The following is a 7,766-nucleotide window of genomic DNA, read 5'->3' as shown; positions in this document are numbered from 1 at the left end:
AAGTGTGATACATGAGAAAACGCAATAGTGAGCTATAACTATAAATGTGGAGAAATTGAAGAGAAATGGTGGATTGTGGTCAATGTATATGAACGATGATTGTTGATTGCAATTTGTGAATGTTGTTGTGAGCGTTTGGAAGTTGATATAGAACGTGGGAAAAGTAGTATAAACAAAGGAAGTGCTGCCTAATTTTCCCTAGCTTTAGAAAGCCCGTTCTTATAATTTCTTAGCTAATGACGATATAAATTCTCTTGAAGGTAAAACGTGTGCATTAAAGGAGAACACGCAAGTGATAGCTTAGTTAAACGTCAAAGGTATGTAAGGATTATCCGTTCCTTCAGAGGCATGAATCTTTCAAACTTTCCATGGTCCTCCTATATGATGGAACTTATAAGTCCTTAAATATACTAAATTACATACGAGCATGATAATGATGATAATGAGTTGAAGTATAAAGATTCGATAGTTCATGATATGATGATCCCATAACGCTGATGATGTCAATATTGTTAAAACTCACCTTATGCACTCTTTCCTTCAAGGTGAGGCAAGGTACTCATAAATGTTCATAATATAATCGGGGGCTCACGGCCTTACGTCACCCTGACATAGCCATGCTAACTTATAATATGCCTATGTTATGTACGAATGTGCCAAGCTATGATAAGATTGTGATACGTTCATGAGACGTGTAATAGTGATGGGTAATGATTGATTTTGTGATGAAGAGATTCCACCTGCCTAGATGGCCGGGCATGTCACAGCTAAGGCGGGCTGCATATGGTTCCACCGTGCCTAGATGGCCGGGCATGTCACCGCTAAGGCGGGCTGCGATGTTACTGTCACGACCCGGGGCTAACCGCCGAGCACCACTCGTACTTGTACTCCTTAGGCTTATTTAACAATCATTTATCAGATTCATGCTCGATTTATAAGAAAACCCGTTTTCCTTTAGAAACATAATGTTTTTATACACATGAGCCCTTAGGCTAGCAAAATAATATATGTATATATTTACACAATGACCACGCCGTGAAACCACATGACCCACATTGAGTATCTACGAGCCTCTATGAGATGACATCTACAATTGTACACAAAAGAATCATCACAGGCACCTCCGGGACAATGGAGGGCTTTCAGTCAGTGTCACGTAACAATTTACATATCCTTACTCACATTCATATCGTTTACATCTCATACACATAACATATTCGTACTCATATAGATTTCATATACGTAGCATATATATATATACAAATATATCATGCCCGACCACGAGGGTTCGGTGTTTCATACATACTTGTCCAACCAAGGCTCAAGGTCATATATACCTGGCCCTACCAAGGCATCAGGGTGATCCGTACCTTCTGCAGAAGTGCGCGCGCGTTTCATATTCATATACATACTCTATACATATTCATATACATATATTCTACCCGGCATCATAAGCTCAGGGTCTTATTATAGCCCTTCATAGGCACATGTATATACAATAGCCCATAGGCACCTTTAGCATCATATTATTCTCATCATCATTACTATCATTATCACTATTATCGTCATTCGTCACGTCTATATTTCTAGGCGTACTCGTCATACGAGGGATCTAGTACAATCATAGTGTATCGAGGATCGTGAGCTTACTAGCTCGAAAGATCAAGTCATTTGAAGAAATCATAGTCTTATAGAAGATTTAGACGTTTGGCCAATGAACCATGCCTTATGAAAGAAGGGTTAGCCTTACATACCTTTCCGATCAATTATTCTATACTTTCTTGTTCTCCTCTGAAGCTTATGTGTCTACCTTCATTAAAATCATGCGATCATTAGAATCGACAACTAGCACACATGGCTAAAGCTTGAGAAAATCGGACAGCATCTCCTTTATTTATGCAACATTCCTCCATATCATAATTCAACTCCCAAACGTCAACCATACATTCAGAATACCATAACAATGGCCATTAATCGTTTACATTAACCACAAGAATCGTAATTCAATTCAAACTATTTCTCAAAACATCACTATTCATCATTCATGACCCATTTTCCTATACTCATCTAATGTCCAAGCATTTTAACTCTCAAATACCTTAAACAACATATAAATACAATAAATCTTACCTTAAATGTTGTAGGAATGAGCCTTGGTCAAAATACTCCACTAGAGCAAAAACCCTAGTTTTCTCTTTGATGAGTTTTCTTGACCTGAATGATTTTAATGGGTTTTCTTACACTTGATTCACTTGGTTTATGTTGTTGGTCACTAAAAACCCTTGATAACTTGTGGAAATAAATGTAGAGAGATGTTTTTAGAGAGAAGGGATGAAATGTGGAAATGAGATAATAAACTTGGATCCCTTATTTAATGACTTAAATCTGATCTGGAATAAACAGTACAGTGGTCGTAAACTGGGTTTACGGTCCGTATTCCAATTTACGGACCATATTTTCTAACCGTATTTAAGCATATCAAAATCCAGAAAGGTAAGCTGAAGACATAGTGATTTACGGTCTCAGTTTAAGGGTCGTAAACCACTTTACGGTCCGTATTCCAGGTCGTTTTTAGCCATTTGATCATTTGGCAGAAATTTGAAGTTTTGGAAACTAGAATACAACAGGGCAGTTTACGGACCCGACCGTATACCACTTTACGGTCCGTATTTCATTTTATGTGAAACTGGCCAAAATGCAGATCTGCAACTTTTCACATTTTCAGAACTTATAATTATTCATTATGGAGGATAACCTATCTCTTATTGCAATTACCTTCGGAATCTCACTTAGGGTCGTCAAAAGTTATTTCTTACTCATGAAAATATCAGATACTCGTACTCCTCACGGGTCCATTCACTTGGGAAACAATGGAGGATTTTTCCGAGGTGTAACATTCAGCTAACAGCCTCTAAGAATCCCGAGCAAGATCTCCTCCCTGTCTACCTATGGGCATGAACACAACGTCCAAAGAAAACAGACGTCAGTACAAATATTGTATTGAGTATGTAAGGCAGGAATGAAGTAAGGAATCATAATAGAAAGATCATGAGTCATGAGACAACGATATAACCTGCACAAATGTCATAGGCAATCGTATTACCTACATATATCACATTTTGCATAATCGTGGTATACATGTCATCACATCATATAAATCATCTCATCATAGTCCTCGTCGTTCACACGCGTCCGGGTAACCATCATATGCCGCCCACTAGTGGTGATCATGCGCGACCCTCTAGGCTTGGTGTAACATCGCAGCCCGCCTTAGCGGTGACATGCCCGGCCATCTAGGCATGGTGGAATCATATGCAGCCCGCCTTAGCGGTGACATGCCCGACTATCGTGGCATGGTGGAATTATATCAACACAAAATCAATCATAACACATCACTCTTACACATCTCATTACATAGCATCATCTTATGGACATATCATACATTAGCATTAAGAGCATACGTTAGGCTTTAAGGAAACCACACTATGTCGGGGTTACGTAAGGTCATGAACCCCCGATTGTATTATGGACATTTATGAGTATCATGCCTCGCCTTGAAGGAAATAAGGCATAAGGCGAGTGTTAACAATAATAACATCATTAGCATTGTAGGAACATCGTGCCACAATTCCTTGAATCCCTATACTCTAGCTCATCATCATCATTATCATGCTCATCGGTGATTCAATATGTAGAAGGACTCATAAGCTTCATCTTATAGAAGGATTATGGAAAAACTTGAAGGATTCATGCCTTTTGAAAGAAGAGTTAAGCCTCACATACCTTTCTCGTTTAAGCAATCTAGCGTTCACTTATTCTCCTTCAATGTCACGTCTCTACCTTGGATGATGGTTGAACCGTATGTGTGGCCGTATGTTTGGTCCAGTAACTGGTGGCCTCCTTGGCCAATTATACGGTCCAACATACGGCTGGTACAATTTATACGGTCCGTAGGTTGGGCCGTATAATGCCCAGTGATTTCGTTTTCTTTCTCGTTGTCTCATTTGATCTCCGATCCTTATGGAACCTTCTTGGCACTTGTTAACATCTCAACATCAACCTTAGGTACATTATTACACTTCTCTAAGACATCATTATGCCATCATGGGCTTGTTGCTCGAAATTCTTATCCGATACACAACGTATGATTCGGTTTCCTTAACAACTTTCTTTCCTTGCATTGTATGCCTTTAAAATCTCGTTGAGGGCCGTCTATTACTCTTTCTTACTAGTCAAAACATCGCATATGCTATGTCCTCTGCTAGCCTGTTCACTGTACATATACGGGGGATTTTTCCAAGGTGTAACATTCTTCCCCCCTTTTGGAACATTCATCCTCGAATGTTAAACACTCGGAATTCTACAAAAATTTTGCCAGAGTTTCCCTTGTAACTTGGCACTACCAACCTGTCACAACAACCCATAATATCATCGCCTCACAGGGCTACATCACAATAGCAACATACCTATGGCCATACACGACCAAAAGCATAAAGATAAAGCATACATACCTTATATTATCGGCGTTTCATCTTGGATCTCTCCTGGGGGTTGGAATAAGTGCGGGTACTTAGATTTCATACTCTCTTCGGCTTCCCAGGTCATTTCTTCCCGATTTTGTTTCGCTACAATACTTTGACTGACGCTACTTCTTTATTTCGAAGCTTTCGCACTTGCCTATCTAGGATGGCAATAGACACTTCTTCATAGGTCAGCTTTTCCGTTACTTGCACATCATCTATCGGGACAACCTTTGTAGGATCTCCAATACACTTGCGGAGCATCGAAACATGAAAGACTGGATAGACTGATTCAAGCTCCGAAGGCAAATCCAATTTATAGGCTACCTGACCCACTTTGCGGATGATTTTGTATGGTCCAATGTATCTGGGACTTAGCTTCCCTTTCTTACCAAATCTCATCACCCCTTTCATGGGTGACACTTTAAAAAATACCCAATCATTAATTTGAAACTCCAAGTCTCGTCGGCGGTTGTCCGCATAGGACTTTTGGCGGCTTTGGGCTGTCAACAACCGATCTTGAATCACCTTGACTTTTTGTACCGCTTGTTGAATCAATTCGGGGCCTATTAACTGTGCTTCCCCTGTTTCAAACCATCCAATTGGAGATCTACATTTCCTTCCGTATAAAGCTTCATATGGATCCATTTGTATACTAGAATGGTAGTTATTGTTGTATGCAAACTCAATAAGGGGTAAGTGATCATCCCAACTACCGCCGAAATCCAACACACACGCCTGTAGCATATCTTCTAAGATCTGAATGGTACGCTCGGCTTGCCCATCGGTCTATGGATGAAATGCCGTGCTAAACTTTACTTGCGTGCCCAAACCTTCTTGAAAAGACTTCCAGAACTTTGCTGTAAACTGTGCTCCTCTATCTGTGATAATAGATAATGGAATTCCATGGAGTCGCACAATTTATTTGAGATACAGTCTTGCACAGTCTTCTGCTGAGTACGTGGTCCTAACTAGAACAAAATGGGATGCTTTCTTTAATCTATCCAAGATCACCCATATAGAGTCATACCTGCCACGGGAACGGGGTAATCCCACGATGAAATCCATGTTGATCACTTCCCATTTCTAGGTGGGTATCTCTATTGTTTGCAATTGTCACGACCCAACCCCGTAGGCCGTGACTAGTGCCCGATTTGGGCACCCAAACCCATCTATCAAATGCATTCAAGTATATAGCAGAAGCCGATGAGGCTATATTCCAAATTTAGATAATTTCCAGAAAAATTTTGGCAGAGATTCCTTTGTTTTTCGGACTATCCAGAATAACCCTGTACATAGCAAACACCAACAAAGGCCACACAGGGCTAACAAAGCAACGTATAAACATATGCGGACCGGCCGCCTCGGCGTATGGGATCGCCCAAACAACATATACACATATCCATACCGAAAGACCCTAACCCACAGACATGTCCACAGACCTCTAAACAGACCGACAAAATCATATGACGGGACAGGGCCCCGCCGTACCCAAATAGTCAGTTATACAGAAATATATACATAGCAAAAGGGTATATGTACCAAAAGTAGACTCCGGATCAAAAGGAAGTACTCCGAAATAGCAGAAAGTGGAACCTACAATGGTGGATCACCGGCGTCTGTACCTGCGGGCATGAAACGCAGCCCCCGAAGAAAGGGGGTCAGTACGAAAGTTGTACTGAGTATGTAAAGCAAGGAGTATAGAAATATAGATCACAAATGAAAGCAAACAGGATACAAAAGAGGGAAATGCCGAGCAGTATATCAGAATGTGTATCAAAATCATATATATATATATATAATGCAAACAAAATCATGCAAAGCTCAGGAACGTGGTCACCACTCCGACGCTGGTGCCACTCACAGCATAACACTAGAAGGTTCAAATCTCCGTACATCCCCGAGCACACATATCATCATACATATCACCAGCCATATCACAGCATAACACCAAACGGAACCCGGCCCTATGGAGAGGCCTCGGGAACCGTATCACAGCATACGGCCGAATTTATCATAGCGCGCACGAATCATAACCGGCCCGGGAACCGGTGAACGAATCATAATAAGGGAACGAGCGGAGTCGTGAGCAAACAATGCAATTTGTATGTCAAAATATTCTTTAGAACTTGATAAAATCATAAGTCAAGTCTTTAGTAAAAATAGTCGAACAATTAGTTAGTACGGAGTTCATTTTACAAAAGTGCTCCCGAAATGGTATTTATAACCCAAAACATAGTTTAGCATATTGTGTTAATCAAAACATTATTTTATAATAGACGATTTCACAGTTAAAGGTCCCTTGTCAAACGTTTACAAAAAGAGAGCCTAATAGAACAAACAAGGCATCTCGGGGTTAGCGGGCCCACCTCGGGTCAAGTCGAGGTGGAGGACAAGAATCACGGACATTTGGGGCCTGTGAGATCATACATAAAGGTTTCGAAGTGATCCGACGACGTTTGCATAAGTTTCAGACACTTGGTTCCTTTCTAGCCAAAATAAGGTCTTTAAGCTTCAATTCAATTGAATGAATAGTAGACATTTTATAATTCGGATTTCGAGGAGCAGGATTGCTCCCGGGGTTCCGATATCAACCTAGCATCCTAAGACATGCCAAAAGAAAGAGTGGGTAGCCTTACATACCTTATATACGACTTACGCTCGCCCAAAACTTAAGTCCCGTTTCGCTCAGAATCTGCAAATGGTCAAAGTTACCAATTAGGGATTTCAAGGCTTAAGAATTCACTTAACCACATATTTGTCTACCGAAATTTCGGTAGCATTTCCCCTACATATATAACACCCCGAGACTTAGCTCGGCTCAAATACATAACCACAACAACCCACAATATCACAGACATCATAAGTCAGAACAAAATCACTCTAACGTCAATATTCTTCCTTTCTATATAAATCGACAACTTTCATTCAAACTTCACAATACCAAACTAATGTCCACATTATTGTATTCATTTACTCATTCAAGTTTATTCAAACACATCCCAATAATATTCCGAGCAATATACACAAGTTCGAATGATTCGTCACTTTCCATATTCCATCTGAAACGTCAACAACTACGACGAACATACTAACTCGCATTGTTTCATTCCAAATTCATTAACAACAACCATAATCCACATTTAAAGTCTTATTTTCACAATTATATAAGAATATACAAAAATCATATAAATTCCCATAAGAACCCGCAACCATTTTCCAATGCCAATTCAACTCGTTAAACAT

This window comes from Lycium barbarum, chromosome 7 (assembly GCF_019175385.1).
Source record: "Lycium barbarum isolate Lr01 chromosome 7, ASM1917538v2, whole genome shotgun sequence".
Taxonomy (NCBI): Eukaryota; Viridiplantae; Streptophyta; class Magnoliopsida; order Solanales; family Solanaceae; genus Lycium; species Lycium barbarum.
The sequence above is the reverse complement of the archived record's forward strand: the minus strand, read 5'-3'. Positions refer to the sequence as shown.